This window comes from Pseudophryne corroboree, chromosome 3, assembly GCF_028390025.1.
Source record: "Pseudophryne corroboree isolate aPseCor3 chromosome 3, aPseCor3.hap2, whole genome shotgun sequence".
Taxonomy (NCBI): domain Eukaryota; kingdom Metazoa; phylum Chordata; class Amphibia; order Anura; family Myobatrachidae; genus Pseudophryne; species Pseudophryne corroboree.
In genome coordinates, this window is record NC_086446.1 from 38,270,845 (window position 1) to 38,295,872 (window position 25,028).

Sequence of the window (25,028 nt, forward strand, 5' to 3'; positions counted from 1 at the left end):
TGGTAGTCTAATGTTCTCCTCTAGACAATTCTTTATGCTCCAGCGTTGCAGAACATTACTCTGATTACTGGCCATGCTGAAGGTCTGGAGAACATCATTATGACCACTCCAGAACAGGAGGCTTGCAAAGCTCTCCCCATACAAACATGACAAGCGTAGTGCCACGGCCTCAATTGTCCATGGAAGTCTGCTCTCTTTGTCATTGCAGTATAAAGCTTTGCATGCAGTACACAGTCACACTGTTATCCAGTTAGATATTGCAAAGTCTTTCTCTAGGCTGACCCACTGGTAAAGAACAGGCAGAGCAATGCTACAACAGTGCCCATGGTGTTGTCAAACAGTATTGTGATACAGGCTGTGCTGAGCGTTCCTCTGGTTCAGGAGACTGGTGGTTTCATCCACTAATACCTCACAGTGCTCTGACAAGGTGCAGTCAGGCTTGTGGGTTCCTCCCTCAGGAACTGAGGGCTACTATCCAACCGGGAAGACATCAGGGCTCCTTGATACTGGTCCCTTTTTACATACTGCAAGACACCCAGGGCCCGAACGCTGAAGTCCGCTGTGTATTGTGTTTGAACACTGAGCTGAGTGTTGCTGCCACTGATGGTTGAGGAGATGGAGTTTGAGCGTTCATGGCTGAGGGATGAGGACCTGTTTATGCTGCCAATGTGAGAGGGGGAGCGGAGCTCTTAAGTTGATGTGACACTAATGGCCATGACACCGTAGTAGGAGAAAGCTCCAGACTCAAATTTCATAAGCTCCTTCCCAGCCTCCACTTCAACCTTCCCCTGTAAGATAAGGATGAAGTAGTCGGCTGTCTTGTTGTGCTGGTACAGGTAGTGTTCAGGTGCCTTCTTCTCATCCTCACTGAAATGCAGCTCCTGCACTACATCTGGGTACTTCAGCAGGCACAGGAGCATCTTCTCCGATACCAAGGTGGGTGCAAACAGGGACACCTCTGTGGATAAGAAGCGATGGGCAGCAAGGAGAAGCTGGTGGGAAATTTTTACTCTTAGCTCATGATCTGGGTCTTTGAAAACTGAGAAATCCTTTTTGCCATGACAACGAACAACGCGTTTCTTACTACGATTATCCGTATAAAGTTCGGATTTATCCAAAATCTCTGATTTGATCATTTCTTCAATGACATCCTCGAGAGTTACTAGACCCATCACCTCATAGAACAGATCACCCTCTCCTTCACTGTTCACTTTCTGTACAATGGCCAAGTGAGACTTTCGCTTCTTGGACTCCTCCAGCACAGCATCCAACTTGGTGTCACTGAACACAAACTGGACGGGGTGACTGTAGAAACGGGTGATGGTGCTCAGGGGTGTGCAGTCATCGGGCTCCACGAAGTCCAAGTCTTTCACGTAGAGGATGTCCACCATGTTGGAGCGCTCATTCTCATACACAGGGATACGGGTGTAGCCACTCTCCATGATGCTGGACATGGTGTTAAAGTCTAATATGGCGTCGTTGGTTAGCATTAAGCAGTCCTCCACCTTGGTCATAACATCCTCCACTGTCTTTGTGCGCAGCTCCAGCGCTCCCTGGATGATATTCATCTCTCCGCGTACCAGTCCACTGTATGGCTCTGTAACCTTCAGCATCTCCAGTAGCTTCTCCCGGTTGTAGACGGTGCCAGTCTCCTGGCCCAGCACCACCGGCCAGGCCGTGAGCATGATCTCGCCCAGCACCACGATGCCGCTGGTGGATGCGAAGAAGGCGGCGATGCCGGAGCCGATGAGCTCGTCCAGCGGCGAGGTGAGCGTGGTGTTGACCAGGACGTTGCCTAGCAGCAGCGAGCACAGCAGGTAGTTGCCCTTGCTGCGCACCGGCTCGATTTTGGCGGCGTAGCTCCTCTCCCGCTCCAAGCCGCAGCGCTGTACCACCCGCAGCTCCATGGGGTCCAGCGCCATCAGGCCCAGGTTGAGACAGCTGAAGATGCTGGTGAGGGCGAGCAGCACGGCGATGATGATCCTCAGCAACCAGACGGGCAGGTAGGGCCTGTGCTCCTCCAGCACCCGCAGCCGGCCCCCTGGCCCCCAGGTGCGGCGTCCAGGGCCCCCTGCGGGTGCACAGCGCGTACACCCGGGGCGTCTGGCTCTTCCGCAGCAGCTGCTGAAAACTGCAATGTTAACCCAAATGCACCTAGCCCAGACTATAGAATATCTGTGATACGTGAAAATGAAAACAAGACAGCATATACAGGCACTCAGTCACATGCACTGAGTATACAAATGGTTAATAATGCTGCAAAAAGACCATTATATCACAGCACAGCCCTGAGGCTGGAGGATAATGCAGAGGGGCTTGTCCTGCATCCAGGACTGAAGCAGCCCAAGGGCGAGAAAATTTACTTGAGATGGTGCCCTGGGCCGGGGCTACAGGTCAATGCTGGACTTCCACCCCAGGTTCTATGGAGCCTTATTTAAAACAGGTGTAAATAGACCTGACCTGTGCTCCTAATGCCCAGGTGGTCTAGTGGGGTCTCTGCTCGGTGACAGTGTCCACGCCAGCGCCACGGTGCGCCTCTCTAGGCCGCGGACGGAACACGATTTGAACCTTAACTGCCCCCTGGTGACGGCCACGCGATCCCTGGAAGTGTCTCACAGAAGTTAAAAAATACAAACACGCAACAATTAATCAAGCGCTTCACCTAACACAATTCCTGTTCCACCAGTGATACACTCAGCCCTGGGAGTTTGTTTAGGGTGAAAAAAGAAGGAAAATATATTACAGCGCACAGGAATTGAAAAGTTAGTAAAATTTATTTAAAACATATATAAAATATATATCGAAAAATATATATCTCAATCAACACGCAACCACCGGCCGGTTCTAAACTGACATAATAAAAGTCTGCCCAGCTTGCTGTTTTGTAGCCGGTTAATAAGAAAACAATGCGCCCGGATGAGGCTGCGCTGCAGATGTGCCGGCGCCCTGTACATCTATCTCTGGATATACACACAGAAAGCATTGCACCTATGCAGCCCTTGCTCTGTGTCCTGCAGCAGCTGCACGGGTACCCGCCCTCTCTCACACCTCCCTGCCTGCCCCCAGCGCCTGTCACACTGCCATGTGCGGGACCCGCGCCCTCTCCCTGTGCTGAGGCCGGGGGCGGGGCTGGAGGAGGGGCCGGGGGCGGGGCTGGAGGAGGGGCCGGGGGCGGGGATACGAACGTCAGTGTGCTGGTTACTGAGGAGGAAGCTGATTGCGTTCCCCTGCCAATCAACCTCACTTCCGGCCTGTGCGTTCCATTTTACTTCCGGCCACTGCGTTCCACATACAGGAAGAGAGTTTTTTTCTTTCGCTGCAACTTCCGGGTTTCCCTCGAGCGGGAGTCAGTCGTCCGGCAACAGGTAATGGGGTCCTTATTATTATTATATTATTATAATTATACAGGGGGAATAGCCTGTGGTGTCCTCTGTTATTACTCTTATACGGGGGGCAGCAGCATGTAGTGTCCACTACTATTATACAAGGGGAGCAGCCTATGTTGTTTTGTTACTACTAATATACGGTGGAGCAGCCTGTGGTGTCCTGTTATTCTTATTATTATTCTTATTATTATACAGGGGGAGCAGCCTGTGGTGTCCTGTTATTGTTATTATTATTACTATTATTATTATACAGGGGGAGCAGCCTGTTGTGTCCTATTATTATACAGGGGGAGCAGCCTGTGGTGTCCTGTTTATTATGATTTTCTCTTACGTCCTAGAGGATGCTGGGGACTCCGTAAGGACCATGGGGGATAGACGGGCTCCGCAGGGGACATGGGCACTAAGAAAGAACTTTAGGTATGGGTGTGCACTGGCTCCTCCCTCTATGCCCCTCCTCCAGACCTCAGTTTACTACTGTGCCCAGAGGAGACTGAGTGCATTACAGGGAGCTCTCCTGAGTTTCCTGAAAAGAAAGTACATTTGTTAGGTTTTTTATTTTCAGGGAGCTCTGCTGGCAACAGGCTCCCTGCATCGAGGGACTGAGGGGAGAGAAACAGAACTACTTTAATGTTAGGCTCTGCTTCTTAGGCTACTGGACACCATTAGCTCCAGAGGGAGTCAGAACACAGGTCTCACCCTGGAGTTCGTCCTGGAGCCGCGCCGCCGTCCTCACAGAGCCGGAAGAAAGAAGACTTCAGATCTTCACTGAGGTAACGCACAGCAGTAAAGCTGTGCGCCGTTGCTCCCACACACGTCACACACGACAGTCACTGTAAGGGTGCAGGGGGGGCGCCCTGGGCAGCATATTAACCTCTTTTACTGGCAAAAAGACATATATACAGCTAGGCGCTGTATATATAAAGAGCCCCCGCCAGGTGTTTCATTATTTTAGCGGGACAGAAGCCCGCCACTGAGGGGGCGGGGCTTCTTCCTCAGCACTCACCAGCGCCATTTTCTCCACAGCACAGCGCTGAGAGGAAGCTCCCCGGACTCTCCCCTGCTTATCCACGGAGAAAGAGGGTTTTAAAGAAGGAGGAGGGGGCACATAATTGGCGCAAAATAAAGATTACAGCGCTATCTGGGTAAACATATTGTGTGTTTTTTTCCTGGGTCATTAGCGCTGGGTGAGTGCTGGCATACTCTCTCTCTGTCTCTCCAAAGGGCCTTGTGGGGGAACTGTCTTCAGATAAGTTGTTTCCCTGAGTGTGTGGTGTCGGTACGCGTGTGTCGGCATGTCTGAGGTAGAAGGCTCTCATAGGGAGGAGGTGGAGTAAATGACTGTGGTGTCTCTGTCGGCAACACCGACACCTAACTGGTTGGCTATGTGGAATGTTAAAGTTCTAATGTGAATTTATTGCACTGAATCTAGGGAATGTACAGGGAGTCAAACCCTGCCTTTCACCTATGTCACAGGGACCTTCGGGGTCTCAAAAGCGCCCACTATCCCAAATAGTAGACACTGGTACCAACACGGATTCTGACTTCAGTGTCGACTACGATGATGCAAAGTTACAGGCAGAATTGGCTAAAAGTATTCAATATATGATTATTGTAATAAAAGATGATTTGCATATCAAACCCCCTGTCCCTGACACGAGGGTACACATGTATAGGGTAAGGAAACCTGAGGTAAACTTTCCCCCATCTCATGAACAAGTTATTGAAAAGGCTTGGGAATCTCCAGACAAGAAACTGCAGATTCCCAAAATGAATTCTTAGGGCATATCCTTTCCCGACTAAGGACAGGATATGGTGAGAATCTTCCCTAAGAGGGGAAAAAGCTTGGACACGCTTATCCAAAAAGGTAGCGCTGCCATTATGGCTACCTTCAGGGATCCTGCTGATCGCAGACAGCAGGCTACCTTGAAGTCCATCTACACAATTCTAGTACCTTACTCAAACCGGCGATAGTGTCGGCTTGGGTTTGTAGCGCTATAGCAGCGCGGATAGGTACCTTATCGACGGAAATTAATACCCTGGATAAGGATACCGTTTTATAGACCCTGGGTCATATTAAAGATGCTGTCTTATATATGAGAAATGCTCAAAGAGACATTGGCCTACTGGGTTCTAGAAATAAACGCTATGTCGATTTCTGCTAGACGAGTCCTATGGACCCAGCAATGGACAGGTGATGCCGACTCAAAAAGGCATATGGAGGTTTTACCTTACAAGGGTGAGGAATTGTTTGGGGAAGGTCTTTCAGACCTGGTCTCCACAACTACTGCAACTGAATAAAATTTTTGCCATGTATTTCCTCACAGCCCAAGAAAGCACTACATTATTAAATGCAGTCGTTTCGGTTAAATAGAAACAAGAGAGTACGAGGATCATCTTTTCTTGCCAGAGGTAAGGGCAGGGGAAACAAGCTGCCAACCACAGCTAGTTCCCAGGAGCAGAAGTCCTCCCAGGCCTCTACAAAATCCACGGCGTGATACAGGAACTACGCTGAGGGAGTCCGCCCCGTGGGGGGGGGGGGGGGGGGGGGCACGTTCACTCACAGGTGGATCCCGGGGCAATAGAAATCATTTCCCAGGGTTACAAGCTGGAATTCGAAGGAGTGTCTCCTCGCCAGTTTTTTAAATCGGCCTTAACAGCTTCTCCCCCAGAAAGGGAGCTACTGTTAAATGCAATTCACAAATTGTATCATCAACAGGTGGTGGTCAAAGTTTCCCTACTTCTACATGAGAAGGGGTAGTAATCAACCCTGTTAGTGGTCCCGAAACCGGACTGTTCGGTCAGACCCATTTTACATTTAAAATCCTTGAACCTATACTTGAAAAGGTTCAAGTTCAAGGCACAATCGCTCAGAGCGGTCATCGACAGCCTAGAAAGGAGGAGATTTTATGGTATCCCTGGACATAAAGGATGCATACCTTCATGTTCCCATATATCCACCTCATCAGGTGTACCTGAGATTTGCGGTACAGGTTTGTCATTACCAGGGCTTTCCACGGCCCGAGGATTTTCACCACGGTAATGGCGGAACTGATGGTGCTCCTGCGCAAGCAGGGTGTCACAATTATCCCGTATTTGGACGATCTCCTGATAAAGGCGAGATCAAAAGAGCAGTTGCTAAGAAGCGTGGAACTCTCCCTGATGGTTCTGCAATATCGTGGTTGGATTCTCAATTTGCCAAAGTCTCAGTTGATTCCGACAACTCGGCTGTCCTTCTTGGGCATGATCCTAGACACGGAACTGCGGAGAGTGTTTCTTCCGGTGGACGGAAAAAGCTCTGGAAATCCAGACCATGGTCAAGGAGATTCTGAAACCGGCAAGAGTGTTGATTCATCAATGCACTCGAGTGCTGGGGAAGATGGTTGCAGCTTACGAAGTCATTCCGTTTGGCAGGTTTCATGCCCGGGTGTTTCAGTGGGTTCTGCTGAACAAATGGTCCGGGTCTCACCTGCACATGCACCGGAAAATAAGTCTATCTTCCAGGACCAGAATTTCTCTCCTGTGGTGGCTGCAAAGTTCTCACCTTCTAGAGGGACGCAGATTTGGAATCCAGGATTGGGTCCCGCTGACCACGGATGCAAGTCTCCGAGGCTGGGGAGCAGTCACACAAGGAAGAAGTTTCCAGGGAAAATGGTCAAGCCAGGAATCTTGTCTCCACATAAATGTTCTGGAGTTATGTGCCATTTACAACGGCCTTCTGCATGCAAAGAACCTTCTTCAAGGTCTACCTGTCCTGATCCAGTCGGTCAACATAACAGCGGTGGCGTACGTAAACCGCCAGGGCGGAACAAAGAGCAGAGCGGCAATGGCGGAGGCCACAAGAGTTCTCTGCTAGGCGGAACAGCACGTGAGCGCTCTGTCAGCAGTTTTCCCTCCGGGCGTGGACAACTGGGAAGCAGACTTTCTCAGCAGACACGATCTCCATCCAGGAGAGTGGGCCCTTCATCCAGAGGTGTTTGCAGAAGTAACAAGGTGTTGGGGAATCCCTCAAATAGACATGATGGCGTCTTGCCTCAACAAGAAGCTACTGAGGTATTGTTCCAGGTCAAGAGACCCCCAAGCCAGTGCAGTGGACGCCCTGGTAACTCCGTGGGTGTTTCAGTCGGTATATGTGTTCCCTCCACTTCCTCTCATTCCAAAAGTGCTGAGGATCATAAGACGAACAAGGGTTCAGGCAATACTCGTCGTTCCAGATTGGCCACGGAGGGCCTGGTATCCGGATCTTCAGGAATTGCTTATAGAAGATCCTTGGCCGCTTCCTCTAAGAGAGGAGCTGTTACTGCAGGGGCCATGCGTGTTTCCGGACTTACCGTGGTTACTTTTGACGGCGTGGAGGTTGAACGCCCAATCCTAGCTCATAAAGGTATTCCTGGGGAAGTCATCCACACTCTCCTTAAGGCTAGTCACGGCAAAACATTATCACCGTATTTAGAGAAAATATGTGTCATGGTGTGAAACCAAAACAGCTCCTGCGGAGGAATTTCACTTGGGTCGGTTTCTCCATTTTTTGCAGGCAGGTGTGGATGCAGGCCTGAAATTGGGTTCCATCAAAGTGCAGATTTTGACTTTATCTATTTTCTTTCAAAAAGAATTGGCCGCCCTTCCTGAGGTTCAGACTTTCGTGAAGGGAGTGCTGCATATCCATCCTCCATTTGTGCCACCCATGGTACCGTGGGATCTTGAAGTGGTCTTACAGTTTCTTATGTCTCACTGGTTTGAACCTTTGCGAAAGGTTGAGATAAAGTTTCTCACTTGGAAAGTGGTCATGCTTTTGGCTTTGGCGTCTGCCAGACGAGTGTCAGAATTGGCGGCTTTATCTCACAAGAGCCCATATTTGATTTTTCATGTGGATAGAGCGGAATTGAGGACTCGTCAACAATTTCTGCCCAAGGTGGTGTCTTCGTTTCACATTAATCAACCTATTGTGGTGCCTGTGGCTACGGATGCCGTGACGGTGCCAAGATCTCTTGATGTCGTGAGAGCTTTGAAAATTTTATGTCGCCAGAACGGCTATTGTTAGGAAAACGGAGGCTGTTTGTCCTGTATGCTTTCAACAAGATTGGAAATCCTGCTTCCAAGCAGACTATTGCACGCTGGATTTGTAATTTCGATTCAGCACGCTCATTCTTCGGCTGGGTTGCCGATGTCAGTGAAGGCCCATTCTACCAGGATGGTGGGCTCATCTTGGGTGGCTGTCCGAGGGGCCTCTGCACTTCAACTTGACGAGCAGCTACGTGGTCGGGTTCAAACACTTTTGCTAAGATCGACAAGTTTGATACCCTGGCTGACGAGGACCTTATGTTTGCTCAATCAGTGCTGCAGAGTCGTCTGCACTCTCTCGCCCGGTCTGTAGCTTTGGTATAGACCCCATGGTCCTTTTGGAGTCCCCAGCATCCTCTAGGACGTAAGAGAAAATAGGATTTTAATATCTACCGGTAAATCCTTTTCTCCTAGTCCGTAGAGGATGCTGGGCGCCCGTCCCAGTGTGGACTGTTACTTGCAGTTGTATTGTTAGTGGTTGTTTTCGGTTACACGAAGGTTGTGTATCAGTTATATTCATCTTGTTGCTGCTGTTAGTTCATACTGTTATCTTGTATTCCTGCTAATCCAGTTGTACGGTGTGTTTGTGGTGTGAGCTGGTATGTATCTCACCATTAGTTTAACAAAAATCCTTTCCTCGAAATGTCCGTCTCCCTTGGGCACAGTTCCTATAACTGAGGTCTGGAGGAGGGGCATAGAGGGAGGAGCCAGTTCACACCCAGTCAAAGTCGTTTTAGTGTGCCCATGTCTCCTGCGGATCCCGTCTATACCCCATGGTCCTTTTGGAGTCCCCAGCATCCTCTACGGACTAGGAGAAAAGGATTTACCGGTAGGTATTACAATTCTATTATTATTATTATTATTATTATTATACAGGGGGAATAGCCTGTGGTGTCCTGTTACTACTATTATACGGGGGAGCAGCCTGTAGTGTCCACTACTATTATACAAGGGGAGCAGCCTGTGGTGTCCTGTTTTTCTTATTATACAGGGGGAGCAGCCTGTGGTGTCCTGTTACTACTATTATACAGGGCAGCAGCCTGTGGTATCCTGTCATTATTATTATTATACAGGGGGAGCGGCCTGTGGTGTCCTGTTGTTATTATTATTATACAAGGGGAGCGGCCTGTGGTGTCCTGTTGTTGTTATTAATTTTATTATTATTATAATAATACAGGGGGAGTAGCCTGTGGTGTACCTGTTGTTGTTGTTGTTATTATTATTATTATTATAATACAGGGGTAATAGCCTGTGGTGTCATGTCATTATTATTATAATACAGGTAGAGCAGCCTGTGGTGTCTTGTCATTATTATTATTATTATTATTATTATTATTAATAATATTAATATAGAGGGGGAGCAGTCTGTGAAGTCCTGCTATTTTTATTATACAGGAGGAGCAGCCTGTGGTGTCCTGTTATTATTTTTATACAGGGAGAGCAGCCTGTGGTGTTCTGTCATTATTATTATTATACAGGGGGAGCCACCTGTGGTGTACTGTCATTATTATTATTATTATTATTATTATTATTATTATTATACAGGGGGAGCCACCTGTGGTGTCCTATTATTATTATTTATAATTATACAGGGTCAATAGCCTGTGGTGTCCTGTTACTATTATACAAGGGGAGCAGCCTTTAGTGTCCTGTTATTCTTAATATTATACAGGGGGAGCAGCCCTGTATAATTGAATTAAAAGAATATATAAAATAATTGTTCTGTTACTACTATTATACATGGGGAGCAGCCTGTGGTGACCTGTTATTCTTATTATTATATAGGGGGAGCGGCCTGTGGTGTCCTGTCATTATTATTATACAGGGGGAGCCACCTGTGGTGTACTGTCATTATTATTATTATACAGGGGGATCCACCTGTGGTGTACTGTTATTATTATTTATAATTATACAGGGTCAATAGCCTGTGGTGTCCTGTTACTATTATACAAGGGGAGCAGCCTGTAGTGTCCTGTTATTCTTAATATTATACAGGGGGAGCAGCCCTGTATAATTGAATTAAAAGAATATATAAAAGAATTGTTCTGTTACTACTATTATACATGGGGAGCAGCCTGTGGTGTCCTGTTATTCTTATTATTATACATGGGGAGCAGCCTGTGGTGTCCTGTTATTCTTAATATTATATAGGGGGAGCGGCCTGTGGTGTCCTGTCATTATTATTACACAGGGGGAGCGGCCTGTGGTGTCCTGTTACTACTATTATACATGGGGAGCAGCCTGTGGTGTCCTGTTATTCTTATTATTATATAGGGGGAGCGGCCTGTGGTGTCCTGTTACTACTATTATACAGGGGGAGCGGCCTGTAGTGTCCTGTATCTCACCTGTAACATATATGCTCCCCCTTGTATATTGCCTGTTACATATTTCCCACCCCTGTATATCACATGTCACACATCCGCCTATCAGTGAACGCGGGCTTTATCCTATATCTATATATCTATATATGTATCTATGTCTATAACTGCGGCTCCAATAGGGGATTGCAGTGCGGGGTTATGGCAGAAATAAAGCAGAGCATGCCCCATGTTATAGCAATGAGGGCGGCGGAGGCGTGCTGTGTGGTGGGCGCACATGACCCCCTATTGTCCTGGCACCACGCGTTTTGCCTTTGTCAGGGAATCAGTGAGGGAGCCAGTCCCAGCTATAACGGGGCGCTCTCGGCTCTGTGTCTGTGTAGTCCCGTCAGCCTGACTGTTATAATATTACATTATATTCTAGATCTAATTCTAGGGTCAGTCTGACACTTGAAGCTCTCACAGCAGAGAAGCAATTCTGAGAAAACTTCATTTCTTTTTCCTACGTCATGGCAGCCCTTACTATGGGTTATTATCCCCTTCTCCTTACACAGGAGGTTTTTTCCTTAGAATCCGCCCACTTTGGGTATATAGCTGTACTCCTCCCCTTCCTCCTTGTCTTTTTCCTGTCTCCTTCAGTGTAGACTAGGGGTGGGCAAAATATGGCCCGCGGCCCGTGAACCGATCCCGCCTGGCCCGCTGCCGGCCACCTGCACGCAATGACAAGCGTCCCGACCAGCTGAACTGCTTGTCATTGCTCGGCAATACTACCTCCAAGATGCCGGCGCCAGTCCAGGGGCGGAACTGCCGGAGACAATGGAGTCTTTTGCCGCAGGGCTCCAGCCCTGAAGTGGGCACTTTGACTCCATTGTCCCGGCCAGCTTCCAGCCCAGGTCACCGGCAGCGGCTGCGAGCTGATGCCTGCGGCGGCACTCTGTGATCTTTCCCCCCTGCTCTTTGTCAGCCAGCGCAGCTCCTCCTCTCCCTGACCTGCTACTCTCACTTACCCTCCGAGTCCCAGCCAGCCAGGCAAAGCTCCGCCTCTGAGACAGGGGGAAGGACTGCTTGCTTTGCTCTCAGTAGCAGGGGTCTCTCGGGGCATGTGTCCTGGGCCCCCCCCCCCCCCTTATTCAATGGGCCATCCCTGATTATCAGAAGGAAGGAGGAAGCAGTGTCCCAGCAGGGGGCGGGGCTTCTCAGCATGGAGAACAGCCCTGACGCTCCTTCACTTTAACATGCAACATGCATGGCAGATAGGATGTTGGACCTGCCAAAGCAGCCAAAGTTTCCATGCAGTGACAGTCTTTAAGGTATGAGGGGCCATAAATGATATTATGTCTGTGTAACTGTATATGATAATGTGCCTGTTACTCTGTATAGTCTCTGTGTAACTCTATATGTGTGTCTGTGGCTCTGTATGTGTGCCTGTGGCTCTGTATGTGTGCCTGTGGCTCTGTATGTGTGCCTGTAGCTCTGTATGTGTGTCTGTGTAACTATGTATCTGTAGCTCTGTATGTGTCTCTGTGTAGCTCTGTATGTGTGCCTGTATCTCTGTATATGTGCCTGTAGCTCTGTATGTGTGTCTGTAGCTCTGTATGTGTGTCTGTAGCTCTGTATGTGTGTCTGTAGCTCTGTATGTGTGTCTGTAGCTCTGTATGTGTCTCTATGTAGCTCTGTATGTGTCTCTGTGTAGCTCTGTATGTGTGTGTCTCTGTAGCTCTGTATGTGTGTGTCTGTGTAGCTCTGTATGTGTGTGTCTGTAGCTCTGTATGCGTGTGTCTGTAGCTCTGTATGCGTGTGTCTGTAGCTCTGTATGCGTGTGTCTGTAGCTCTGTATGCGTGTGTCTGTAGCTCTGTATGCGTGTGTCTGTAGCTCTGTATGCGTGTGTCTGTAGCTCTGTATGCGTGTGTCTGTAGCTCTGTATGCGTGTGTCTGTAGCTCTGTATGCGTGTGTCTGTAGCTCTGTATGTGTGTCTGTAGCACTGTATGTGTGTCTGTGTAGCTCTGTATGTGTGTCTGTGTAGCTCTGTATGTGTGTCTGTGTAGCTCTGTATGTGTGTCTGTGTAGCTCTGTATGTGTGGCTCTGTATGCGTGTGTCTGTAGCTCTGTATGCGTGTGTCTGTAGCTCTGTATGCGTGTGTCTGTAGCTCTGTATGTGTGTCTGTAGCACTGTATGTGTGTCTGTGTAGCTCTGTATGTGTGTCTGTGTAGCTCTGTATGTGCGTGTGTGTGGCTCTGTATGTGTGTGTCTGTAGCTCTGTATGTGTGTGTCTAGCTCTGTATGTGTGTGTCTGTAGCTCTGTATGTGTGTGTCTGTAGATCTGTATGTGTGTGTCTGTGTAGCTCTGTATGTGTGTGTCTGTGTAGCTCTGTATGGGTGTCTGTGTAGCTCTGTATGTGCGTCTGTGTAGCTCTGTATGTGCGTCTGTGTAGCTCTGTATGTGCGTCTGTGTGGCTCTGTATGTGCGTGTGTGTGGCTCTGTATGTGCGTGTGTGTGGCTCTGTATGTGTGGCTCTGTATGTGTGTGTCTGTAGCTCTGTATGTGTGTGTCTAGCTCTGTATGTGTGTGTCTGTAGCTCTGTATGTGTGTGTCTGTAGCTCTGTATGTGTGTGTCTGTGTAGCTCTGTATGTGTGTGTCTGTGTAGCTCTGTATGGGTGTCTGTGTAGCTCTGTATGTGTGTCTGTGTAGCTCTGTATGTGTGTGTCTGTGTAGCTCTGTATGTGTGTGTCTGTGTAGCTCTGTATGTGTGTGTCTGTGTAGCTCTGTATGTGTGTCTGTGTAGCTCTGTATGTGTGTCTGTGTAGCTCTGTATGTGTCTGTGTAGCTCTGTATGTGTGTGTGTGTGTGTAGCTCTGTATGTGTGTGTGTAGCTCTGTATGTGTGTGTGTAGCTCTGTATGTGTGTCTGTGTAGCTCTGTATGTGTGTCTGTGTAGCTCTGTATGTGTGTCTGTAGCTCTGTATGTGTGTCTGTGTAGCTCTGTATGTGTGTCTGTGTAGCTCTGTATGTGTGTCTGTAGCTCTGTGTGTCTGTAGCTCTGTATGTGTGTGTGTGTGTGTGTAGCTCTGTATGTGTGTGTCTGTAGCTCTGTATGTGTGTCTGTAGCACTGTATATGTGTCTGTGTAACTCTATGTATCTGTAGCTCTGTATATGTGTCTGTGTAGCTCTGTATGTGTGTCTGTGTAGCTCTGTATGTGTGTCTGTGTAGCTCTGTATTTGTGTCTGTGTAGCTCTGTATGTGCGTCTGTGTAGCTCTGTATGTGCGTCTGTGTAGCTCTGTATGTGCGTCTGTGTAGCTCTGTATGTGCGTCTGTGTAGCTCTGTATGTGCGTCTGTGTAGCTCTGTATGTGCGTCTGTGTAGCTCTGTATGTGCGTCTGTGTAGCTCTGTATGTGCGTCTGTGTAGCTCTGTATGTGCGTGTGTGTGGCTCTGTATGTACGTGTGTGTGGCTCTGTATGTGCGTGTGTGTGGCTCTGTATGTGTGGCTCTGTATGTGTGTGTCTGTAGCTCTATGTGTGTGTCTAGCTCTGTATGTGTGTGTCTGTGTAGCTCTGTATGTGTGTGTCTGTGTAGCTCTGTATGGGTGTCTGTGTAGCTCTGTATGTGTGTCTGTGTAGCTCTGTATGTGTGTGTCTGTGTAGCTCTGTATGTGTCTGTGTAGCTCTGTATGTGTGTGTGTGTGTGTGTGTGTGTGTGTGTAGCTCTGTATGTGTGTGTGTAGCTCTGTGTGTGTGTGTGTAGCTCTGTGTGTGTGTGTGTAGCTCTGTATGTGTGTCTGTGTAGCTCTGTATGTGTGTCTGTAGCTCTGTATGTGTGTCTGTGTAGCTCTGTATGTGTGTCTGTAGCTCTGTGTGTCTGTAGCTCTGTATGTGTGTGTGTGTAGCTCTGTATGTGTGTGTCTGTAGCTCTGTATGTGTATCTGTAGCTCTGTATATGTGTCTGTGTAGCTCTGTATATTTGTCTGTGTAGCTCTGTATGTGTGTCTGTGTAGCTCTGTATGTGTGTCTGTGCAGCTCTGTATGTGTGTCTGTGTAGCTCTGTATTTGCGTCTGTGTAGCTCTGTATGTGCGTCTGTGTAGCTCTGTATGTGCGTCTGTGTAGCTCTGTATGTGCGTCTGTGTAGCTCTGTATGTGCGTCTGTGTAGCTCTGTATGTGCGTCTGTGTAGCTCTGTATGTGCGTCTGTGTGGCTCTGTATGTGCGTGTGTGTGGCTCTGTATGTGTGGCTCTGTATGTGTGTGTCTGTAGCTCTGTATGTGTGTGTCTAGCTCTGTATGTGTGTGTCTGTGTAGCTCTGTATGTGTGTCTGTAGCTCTGTATGTGTGTGTCTGTGTAGCTCTGTATGTGTGTGTCTGTGTAGCTCTGTATGTGTGTGTCTGTGTAGCTCTGTATGTGTGTGTCTGTGTAGCTCTGTATGTGTGTGTCTGTGTAGCTCTGTATGTGTGTGTCTGTAGCTCTGTATGTGTGTGTCTGTAGCTCTGTATGTGTGTGTCTGTGTAGCTTTGTATGTGTGTGTCTGTGTAGCTCTGTATGTGTGTCTGTGTAGCTCTGTATGTGTGTGTCTGTGTAGCTCTGTATGTGTGTGTCTGTGTAGCTCTGTATGTGTGTCTGTGTAGCTCTGTATGTGTCTGTGTAGCTCTGTATGTGTGTGTGTGTGTAGCTCTGTATGTGTGTGTGTGTGTCTGTGTAGCTCTGTATGTGTGTGTCTGTGTAGCTCTGTATGTGTGTGTCTGTGTAGCTCTGTATGTGTGTGTCTGTGTAGCTCTGTATGTGTGTGTGTAGCTCTGTATGTGTGTCTGTGTAGCTCTGTATGTGTGTCTGTGTAGCTCTGTATGTGTGTGTCTGTGTAGCTCTGTATGTGTGTGTCTGTGTAGCTCTGTATGTGTGTCTGTGTAGCTCTGTATGTGTGTCTGTGTAGCTCTGTATGTGTGTGTCTGTGTAGCTCTGTATGTGTGTGTCTGTGTAGCTCTGTATGTGTGTGTCTGTGTAGCTCTGTATGTGTGTGTCTGTGTAGCTCTGTATGTGTGTTTCTGTGTAGCTCTGTATGTGTGTGTCTGTGTAGCTCTGTATGTGTGTCTGTGTAGCTCTGTATGTGTGTGTCTGTGTAACTCTATGTATCTGTAGCTCTGTGTATGTGTTGGATCAGTATGATTCACCGCCGCTTGGGATCCTGGCGGTCAAAATACAGACGCCGGGATCCCGATATCTCTAAATCGACAGGGGTGAGTAAGGGGTGTTGTCCCCTCTCCCCATCCCCCTAAACCTTCCTCCCTGCAGCCTAACCCTCCCTCCCTGCAGCCTAACCCTAAGCTCCTTCCTTGCCTAACACTAACAACCCCCCATGGTTGCCTAAACCTAACCCCCTGTCCCCGCTGCCTAAACCTTGCCCCCCCCCCCCCTACCGTAGCCTAACCCTCTGAGGGCGATGCCCAACCCTAACCCACCTGGACGCAGCCTCACCCAACCCCCCCCCCCCCTCCACAGTGTGTAAAAGGGTGGTCTGCCTGCTGTAATGTAAAAGGGGGGCTTTACCTGGTGTAATGTGTGTAAGTGGCGCTACTGTGTGGCGTAATCTGAATAATGGATACTATTGTGCAGCCTAATATGAATCTGTATTATTTTTTGTCCCCGCCCCTTCCACACGAAGTCACGTCTCTATATTTTTGGCGCATGGTGGGGAGCTGCTATTTTGTGTGCGGCCCTCAAATACTGACAGGAAAGTGTCAAGTGGCCCCTCAGCTGAAGTAATTGCCCCCCCTGGTATAGATAGTGTGAGGTTGTTTGTTATTTCTCTTACGTCCTAGAGGAGGCTGGGGTCCATATTAGTACCATGGGGTATAGACGACGGGTCCACCAGGAGCCATTGGCACTTTAAGAATGTAATAGTATGGGCTGGCTCCTCCCTCTATGCCCCTCCTACCAGACTCAGTTTAGAAAATGTGCCCAGAGGAGCCAGTCACTGCTAGGGGAGCTCTACTGAACTTCTTTAGTAAAAGTTTATAATTTTACAGGGAGGCTGCTGGCAACAGTCTCCCTGCATCGAGGGAGTGAGGGGGGGTAGTTTCCGCCCTGCGGGGTCTGAGCCACTATCTCCGCTGACTGGACACTGAGCTCCAGAGGGGATAGATCGCTCCCCACCACAGGGGAACGCTCACCCCAGCAGCATGCCGCCAACCCCTGGCAGAGCTGTAGAACGGTGGCAAGTGAATCATTGGCCTCCTGGCAAGCAAGGAGCCGATGTGAAGATGGCGGCAACAGGGTAGGGAGTGCAGTACTAACTGCGCTCCGGCGGCTCAACGGTACATGGTGCGGCGCTGTGAGGGGTGCCCTGAGCCGGCGCCTACACCCTATACTGACCACAAAGCCTGTCGGGGTCCCTGGATCTCAGCTAGCGGCAAATCCTCAGTCCAGTATAATCTTCAAAGAGCGGGAAGACAGCGCTGATAAGGGGGCGGAGCTTCTCAGTGCGGACCCAGCAGCGTTTCAGCCCCATTTTCCTGCCTGCCGCTGCCTGTGAAGAGCAGTCCCTCCAGAGCACCTCCAGCTATCTGTACGGTACCAGGGGGTTGTAGAAGGGAGGGGGGGGGGGGCTGTATATGGACTGTGTCACCTATTAAGGGACGCACAGCGCTGGTTAAGGGTCTCCCTATACCTGTAATAGCGCTGTGTGTGGGTTGTCTCCAATCTCTGTGTCTCTCTGCCATTCTTGGGGAAAAACTCTGTCTACACTTTAACCTGTGTGTATGTGGGGTGTGCAGGCAACCATGTCTAGGGACTCTGTATCATATGCTGCAGAGGATATCTCTACTCAGGAAGATCCCATCCCATGTAATCAGGATTGCACTGTTGTAGCGCAGATCCCGGCTAGGGAACCAGAGTGGTTAGCCTCTCTTAGGGGGACTATTTCTCAGATTTCTGAAAGGGTTGCTAGGACTGAAACTGCAACTCAGGTGTTACAGACCTCGATGGCTGTATGGCCCGGTCCTGTTCCCTCGGGTTCCCCTGTGGTACATTCTCACAAACGTGCTTTTGCCCACATTACACAGGATGACACGGATACCGATTCTGACCCAGCAGGTGGTGATGGGGATGTGTCGAGGGGGACGGCATCACTTGCCAAGGCGGTGCAGTTGATGATTGAGGCCATGCGGGATGTGTTGAATATTGCTGACACACCTCCTGAGCAGGTTGAGGAGGCCTTTTTCACAGACAGTAAGAGAGCCCCGCTCACCTTCCCTGCATCTAAGAAATTAAATGCTATCTTTGAAAAATCCTAGGAAAACCCAGAGAAAAAATTCCAGATCCCTAAAAGGGTTCTGGTTGCTTTTCCCTTCCCGAAGGATGATAGAGAAAAATTGGACACCCCGCCTTTGGTTGACGCATCTGTCACCAGTCTGTCAAAGCAGGTGGTCTTACCTGTCCCAGGATCTACCGCGGTAAAGACCCGGTGGATCGCAAGGTGGATGCTACGCTCAAATCCATTTACAAGGCTGCCGGGGCGATCCTGCGGCCCACTATTGCCTGTGCATGGATTTAAAAAGCAATAACAAAGTGGTCAATCACTCTGCACGCGGACTTGACTACGATGGATAAAGGTAACGTTGATTAGTTTTCACGTAACATACAGGATTCTGCAGGGTTTCTGGTAGAATACATGAAGGATCTGGGTTCCATGGCTGCGGGGATCTCCTCCATGTCCGTCTCGGCTCGCAGGGGTCTCTGTCTGCGCCAATGGTCTGCGGATTTGGAATCCAGGTAGAGTGTGGAGAGCCTACCCTACACAGGTCAGGCTCTTTTTGGGGAGACACTGGATGCGTTAATTGCAAAGGCTACCACGGGTAAGTCTCCTTTTCTTCCCTCAGCTGCACCGGCTACGAAGAAACCTTTTTCTCCCAATACGTCACAGTCCTTTCGGCCCGCTAGGACTAGAAACAACAAAACCTCTCGCACCTTCTTTAGAGGTGGTCGAGTCAAATCCAAAAAACCTGCACCTGCAGGTTCCCAGGATCAGAAGCCTGCTTCTGGTGCCTCCAAAGTCTGCAGAATGACGGTGGACTGCCCAGCCTGGAGGTCGGTCAAGGTGGGAGCGCGACTCCGGCATTTCAGCCACGTCTGGGTGTCGTCCAGCCTGGATCCCTGGGTACAGGATATTGTGTCCCGGGGGTACAGGCTGTGGGTGTTCCCGTCAGTGTATGTGTTCCCTCCACTTCCTCTCATTCCAAGAGTTCTACAGCTTCTAAAAAGAACAAAGGTTCTGGCAGTCCTCATTGTTCCGGACTGGCCAAGGAGGGCTTGGTACGCGGATCTGCTGGATCTACTGCTGGAAGATCCAAGGCCTCTGACTCTTCGGGAGGATCTTCTACTACAGGGTCCGTTCGCTTATCAAGACTTACCACGGCTACGTTTGATGGCATGGCGGTTGAGCGCCAGATCTTAGCTTGGAAAGGTATTCCAAGCTCAGTTATTCCTACCCTGATACAGGGTAGGAAGGGAGTAACTTCTAAACATTACCATCGAATTTGGAAAAAGTAGGTGGAGTTTCAACTTGGACGTTTTCTCCTATTCCTGCAAGCAGGTGTGGATATGGGCCTGAGGTTGGGTTCCCTCAAGGTCCAGATTTCTGCATTATCCATTTTCTTCCAGAAAAAAATTGGCTGCCCTCCCTGAGGTTCAGACCTTTCTGAAAGGGGTTCTGCACATCCAGCCTCCCTTTTTGGCGCCGACGGCACCCTGGGATCGTGACGTGGTGTTGCATTTCCTACAATCGGATTGGTTTGAGCCTCTACAGGGGGCTGAAATCAAGTTTCTCACGTGGAAGGCTGTCACTTTATTGGCATTAGCTTCTGCGCGACGTGTATCGGAATTGGGTGCTTTGACCTGTAGAAGTCCTTATCTGGTCTTCCATGAAGATGTGTTGGAACTTGGGACTCGTCAACAGTTACTTCCTAAGGTTGTGTCGGCTTTACATGTCAACCAACCTATTGTGGTGGCAGTGGCTACTTCCTCCATTGCTTCAAAGGCCTTGGATGTTGTGAGAGCTTTGAAGATCTATGTGAAGAGAACTGCTCGTCACAGAAAATCGGACTCTGTTTGTCCTGTATGATCCCAAGAAAATTGGGTGTCGTGCTTCTAAGCAGACAATTTCTCGCTGGATCAGGTTCACTATCCAGCATGCATATTCTATGGCAGGATTGCTGTGCCCAAAATCTGTTAAGGCCCACTCTACTCGTAAGGTGGGTTCTTCCTGGGCAGCTGCCCTGGGTGTCTCGGCTTTTTGGTCTGGGTCGAACACGTTTTGGCCTCTGATGACCTCAAATTTGGTCAAACAGTTCTGCAGGGGCCTGTGCGCTCTCCCTCCCGTTCTGGGAGCTTTGGTACATCCCCATGGTACTAATATGGACCCCAGCATCCTCTAGGAAGTTAGAGGAAATAGGATTTTAATTACCTACCTGTAAATCCTTTTCTCGTAGTCCGTGGAGGATGCTGGGCACCTGCCCATCGCTTCTTTATCCTGCAGTGGTTATTTGGTACAGTACTACCTGGTTCCTGGGTAAGTTCTGCGTTCTTTACTGTTTCAGCTGTTGCTGAGTTTTGCAGCATGTTAGCCGGATTTGCCTTGTTGTGTGAGCTGGTATGAATCTCACCACTATCTGTGTATTTCCTTCTCTCGAAGTATGTCGTCTCCTCGGCCACAGTTTCTAGACTGAGTCCGGTAGGAGGGGCATAGAGGGAGAAGCCAGCCCATACTGGTTGGACGCGGTTGCATGGTGCGGTGAACGGGCGGTCAGTGGCCCGGTTTTCACCGCTGCTGTATTGCAGGGTTCCCGCGGCTTCCGGGTGGGTGATGCGTGCCTGAAGTGCCGGTGATGCATTTAATCCCAGGAAGTATTGCGGCGGCCCACTGCGCATGTGCGCAAAGGGCTGATAAAGATGGCACCATGCACCAGGAGGTATGGAGCAGCTTTGGAGCCCTCTGTTTACCTGAATCGGCATGGAAGAGCCTTCTCCCCAAAAGCCTGTTTCTGGCCAGCTGAAGTAAGTCCTCTCAGAGGGCTATTTACTCATTATACATGTTCTTAGATTAGTTAGGGTTTCTGATTAGTACATTGATTGATTGTATTCTAGTGTGCCTATTTATGGAGCAAAGAAGAGGAGTTGCAAGAAAAATAATCTGTCTAGGATTTGTCTTGCATGTGATAGACCATTCTCAGGGGATGCGAATTTGTGTGGAATCTGTACCTGTTGCTGATGCATCCGGTCAGCATTATAGAGTTAATGGAATGGATGAAGAAAACTTTTGTATCCCAGACTAGTCTGGACTATGATTATGGAATGTTATCACCAGAGCTTCTGTCTGAGGAGGATCTGGATGATGTGTCTAGTGCAGAGTCAGGAGAGATTCTGGATTATTGTAATATTGGCACTACTTCTACTAAACGCCAGTCTTTGGGAACCATGCCCTGATGTGAGTCCATGAAAATCACATATAGGTGTCTTGATAATTCGGAGTGTAGCTCCGTGAGGACCCATGGGTGAATTCCATCAGGGCCAGGTGATTTATTAATCGTGATTTTTTTTCATCTGTCACAGATTTCTTCGTCACTTAAATAAGCACTTTGCACCAATGCTGAGGTTATACATCAATCCCGCCATCTGGTCCTCTTTGTAAATACTAATGAGGACAATTCGTTTAATTCTTCCGCAACGTCAATGTCGTCTTTGATTAGGACGCCCAGCTTGCCTTTTATGGGGCCTATACTCTCTTTATTTAATCTTTTGCTGTTGATGTATTCAAAAAACATTTTGGGGTTTGATTTACTTTCCTTTGCTATTAGCTTTTCCGTTTCTATTTTAGACACTCTGATTTCATTTTTGCATATTTTGTTACAATTCTTATTTCTCATACGTCCTAGAGGATGCTGGGGGACACATTAAGAAATGTCCGTCTCCCTGGAGGAGGGATATAGAGGGAGGAGCCAGGTCACGCACGTTAAAAGTCTTAAAGTGCCCATGTCTCCTGCGGATCCCATCTATACCCCATGGTTCTTAATGTGTCCCCAGCATCCTCTACGGACTAAAAGAAAAGGATTTACCGGTAGGTATTAAAATCCTATTTGTACTGGAATGACTCTGCATTCCCGTCTGATTTATACTTTTTGAATGCTCACCTTTTTTTGTCCATCAGTTCCTTAATCTTATTGTTAAGCCACATTGGTTTGGAATTATTGCTCCTTCATTTGCTGCCCATGGGAATGAATTTACGAGTGCAACTAGCAAACAGCGTTTCTCTAACGTCCTAAGTGGATGCTGGGGACTCCGTAAGGACCATGGGGAATAGCGGCTCCGCAGGAGACTGGACACAACTAAAGTGCCCTACACACTTAAAGATTATCTGTCCAATGTTTCTGGTTGGAACAAAAATCTGGTAATGTATGGTAGCAAATGACAATTGACCATTTGCTCTCAAACACTGGACAGCAGACAAAAATGGACTTTCAAACAAATTGGTTAAGTTTGTTTCGTTAAAACAATTGATCTTAACAACCATTTCTGTCCATTTTCTGGATTTTGGGAGAAATGGTGATTGTAATTTGCTCCCAGCCATTGCCAGATTTTCTTTCCAATCAGTCAGATTGGACAGATAATCTTTAAGTGTGTAGGGCCTTTTAGAAAGATTTAGGACTACCTGGTGTGCACTGGCTCCTCCCTCTATGCCCCTCCTCCAGACCACCGGCCGAGCTGGATGCACACTAGGGGCTCTCCTGAGCTCCTAGAAAAGAAAGTATATTTTAGTTTTTTTATTTTCAGTGAGATCTGCTGGCAACAGACTCACCGCTATGTGGGACTAAGGGGAGAGAAGCGAACCTACCTGCTTGCAGCTAGCTTGGGCTTCTAGGCTACTGGACACCATTAGCTCCAGAGGGATCGAACACAGGCCCAGCCTTGGTCGTCCGGTCCCGGAGCCGCGCCGCCGTCCCCCTTACTGAGCCAGAAGCAAGAAGACGTTCCTGGAAATCGGCGGCAGAAGACTTCGGTCTTCATCAAGGTAGTGCCCAGCACTGCAGCTGTGCGCCATTGGTCCCCATGCAAAGGGTCAAGGGACCCTCAGGCGATAGCTGTGGACGCTCTAGTGACACCGTGGGTGTACCAGTCGGTTTATGTGTTCCCTCCTCTTCCTCTCATACCCAAGGTACTGAGAATAATAAGGAGAAGCGTAAGAACGTTGTTCCGGATTGGCCAAGAAGAGCTTGGTACCCAGAACTTCAAGAAATGATCTCAGAGGACCCATGGCCTCTACCGCTCAGACAAGACCTGCTGCAGCAGGGGCCCTGTCTGTTCCAAGACTTACCGTGGCTGCGTTTGACGGCATGGCGGTTGAACACCGGATCCTAAAGGAAAAGGGCATTCCGGAGGAAGTCATTCCTACGCTGATCAAAGCCAGGAAGGATGTCACCGCAAAACATTATCACCGCATATGGCGAAAATATGTTGCTTGGTGTGAGGCCAGGAAGGCCCTAACGGAGGAATGTCAGCTGGGTCGATTCCTGTACTTCCTACACTTAAGCCTCAAATTGGGTTCCATTAAGGTCCAGATTTCGGCTCTGTCGATTTTCTTACAAAAAGAACTGGCTTCAATGCCTGAAGTTCAGACATTTGTTAAAGGAGTGCTGCATATTCAGCCCCGTTTGTGCCTCCAGTGGCACCTTGGGATCTCAACGTGGTGTTGGATTTCCTAAAGTCGCATTGGTTTGAGCCACTTAACACCGTGGAGCTAAAGTATCTCACGTGGAAAGTGGTCATGCTGTTGCCCGTGGCTTCGGCCAGGCGTGTGTCAGAAATGGCGGCTTTGTCATGTAAAAGCCCTTATCTGATTTTACATATGGATAGGGCGGGATTGAGGACTCGTTCCCAATTCCTCCCAAAGGTGGTGTCAGCTTTTCATTTGAACCAACCTATTGTGGTGCCTGCAGCTACTAAGGACTTGGAGGATTCCAAGTTCCTGGACGTAGTCAGGGCCCTAAACATTTATGTTTCCAGGACAGCTAGTGTCAGAAAAACTGACTCGCTATTTATCCTGTATGCACCCAACAAGCTGGGTGCTCCTGCTTCAAAGCAGACTATTGCTCTCTGGATCTGTAGCACGATTCAGCTTGCACATTCTGCGGCTGGACTGCCGCATCCTAGATCAGTGAAAGCCCATTCCACAAGGAAGGTGGGCTCTTCTTGGGCGGCTGCCCGAGGGGTCTCGGCTTTACAACTTTGCCGAGCAGCTACTTGGTCGGGATCAAACACATTTGCTAAATTCTGCAAGTTTGATACCCTGGCTGAGGAGGACCTAGAGTTCGCTGATTCGGTGCTGCAGAGTCATCCGCACTCTCCCGCCCGTTTGGGAGCTTTGGTATAATCCCCATGGTCCTTACGGAGTCCCCAGCATCCACTTAGGACGTTAGAGAAAATATGATTTTACTCACCAGTAAATCTATTTCTCTTAGTCCGTAGTGGATGCTGGGCGCCCAGTCTACAGTCCCCTCACGATAGGAGCACATGAGATGTAGTGACCCTGCAGTGTCTGTATAATATACGGTCCCCTCACAATAGGAGCACATGAGATGTAGTGACCCTGGAGGGTCTGTATGATGTACGGTCCCCTCACAATAGGAGCACATGAGATGTAGTGACCCTGCAGTGTCTGTATGATGTACGCTCCCCTCACAGAAGGTTCACATGAGATGCAGTGACCCTGCAGTGTCAGTATGATGTACGGTCTCCTCACAATAGGAGCACATGAGATGTAGTAACCCTGCAGTGTCTGTACGTTGTACGGTCCCCTCACAGTAGGAGCACATGAGATGTAGTGACCCTGCAGTGTCTGTATGATGTACGCTCCCCTCACAGTAGGAGCACATGAGATGTAGTGACCCTGCAGTGTATGTATGATGTACGCTCCCCTCACAATTGAAGCACATGAGATGCAGTGACCCTGCAGTGTCTGTATGATGTGTGGTCTCACAATAGGAGCATGAGATGTAGTTACCCTGCAGTGTCTGTATGATGTGAGGGGTACATTCAATAGGAGCACATGAGATGCAGTGACCCTGCAGTGTCTGTTTGATGTGCGGTCCCCTCACAATTGAAGCACATGAGATGCAGTGACCCTGCAGTGTCTGTATGATGTGCGGTCTCCTCACAATAGGAGCACGAGATGTAGTGACCCTGCAGTGTCTGTATGATGAATAGTCCCCTCACAATAGGAGCAAATG

General features: G+C 48.9%; 1 protein-coding gene and 1 pseudogene across 1 annotated transcript in view; one reads left to right on the forward strand and one right to left on the reverse strand.

Moving 5' to 3' along the window:
* Nucleotides 1-333: 333 nt before the first annotated feature.
* On the reverse strand, nucleotides 334-21,979 carry LOC135057123 (metal transporter CNNM4-like; annotated as a pseudogene).
* Nucleotides 3,284-25,028, forward strand: part of LOC135054648 (zinc finger protein 268-like) — a 247,646-nt gene continuing 225,901 nt past the window's right edge. The window contains exon 1 of the mRNA XM_063957886.1: nucleotides 3,284-3,365. The gene's annotated coding sequence lies outside the window, so the exon portion shown is untranslated. The remainder of the gene's footprint in view (nucleotides 3,366-25,028) is intronic.